Source organism: Octodon degus, unplaced genomic scaffold, assembly GCF_000260255.1.
Source record: "Octodon degus isolate 3935 unplaced genomic scaffold, OctDeg1.0 scaffold00111, whole genome shotgun sequence".
Classification (NCBI taxonomy): Eukaryota; Metazoa; Chordata; class Mammalia; order Rodentia; family Octodontidae; genus Octodon; species Octodon degus.
Genome location: NW_004524687.1, coordinates 3,147,480 through 3,148,858, shown reverse-complemented (window position 1 = coordinate 3,148,858; position 1,379 = coordinate 3,147,480).

Below are 1,379 nucleotides of genomic sequence, written 5' to 3'. Positions count from 1 at the left end.
AGAGAACACGAACTTGTCTGGGGTACTTTTCAGGTTGGGAGTTTCATTCCCCTATATCATTTGGAGGTTGTCTGCCAAGATCATTGGATGGAAGCATGAGTTTGCTTTTCTTTCACAGACTCTGGATTGGGACTTATTTAAGTAACAAATATTTATGCTTCAAATGTTGAATATGTCTTTGCTCATTGCTCATAATTGTTTATGCCTTGCCTCATACAGTTTTGTCTCACAGTTCTGTTAAAATTATTTATAATTGCTTATGCTTTGTCTCTTATATGGTTTTGGGAAAATGTTCGTAAAATGTTGGTAAATCTAAGTTAAATCATGGAAGTGTTATAAGGTTATATTTCTCTAATGGGACATTTTATGACTGTTTTTGTACTTGTATATGCTGCATTTGAACTAGTTGCTAAATATACTGGTATTCCTTGCTTGACTTTAGACAATAGCACTACAGAGAGTAACGTTAGAATGCCTGCTAGTGGACTTTAATATAAATTTCTGTAAAATGGGACTTTTATGTTATTTTTTTGGCAGAATCAGGGATTGAACTCAGGCCCTTGCACTTGCCATGGAAGCACTTATTCTACTGAGTCATCTCCTCGGCCCCTAAAATGGGACTTTTAAATCTAGCTCCTATTTAGAAAAAATACATGTCTGTATATAAAACACAGGATTCCTTTCATCAACTAAATGACATTAGGCCAGTGACTGTTCTTAAAGACTTGGAGGACAAGTTTCACTGGGACAGACTGGCTCTGATCCCCTTCTACATGCCAGAGAAAATGTCAGGCCTGTTCTGTTTCAGTTTCCTTTCTTTGACCTTACTCCTAATTTTCCTAGGACTTTGTACTTTCTTTTTCTTTTTTTTTTTTTGGTGGAAGCAGGGATTGAACTCAGGCCCTTGAGCTTATTCCACTGAGCCATCTCCCTGGCTCCTATACTTTCATTTTTAGAGGCATGTAAAATTAGAAAAAATTTAGACTGTTTCAAATAAGTGAAGTCCTTAGAAAATGAGCATTTGTTAACCCCAAAGACAGGATAGTCAGTTTAAAGAAAGGACATGCACAGCTCCATCTCTACTAATAAACTAGGAATTTTCCCTAAGTTTTTTTTAATAGAATCACTTAATTAACACTACTTCAGAAATTAGGCTGGGGGGCTGGGGAGATAGCTCAGTAGAATAAGTGCTTGCCTGGCAAGTTCAAGGTCATGAGTTCAATCCCCAGTACCGCCAAAAAAAAAAGAAAAAGGAAAAAAAAAAAAAAAAGAAAGAAAATAATTAGGCTGGGGACTGGGGAGATGGCTCAGTAGAATAAGCGCTTGCCTGGCAACCTGGCAAGTGCAAAGGCCTGAGTTCAATCTCCAGTTCTGCCCCC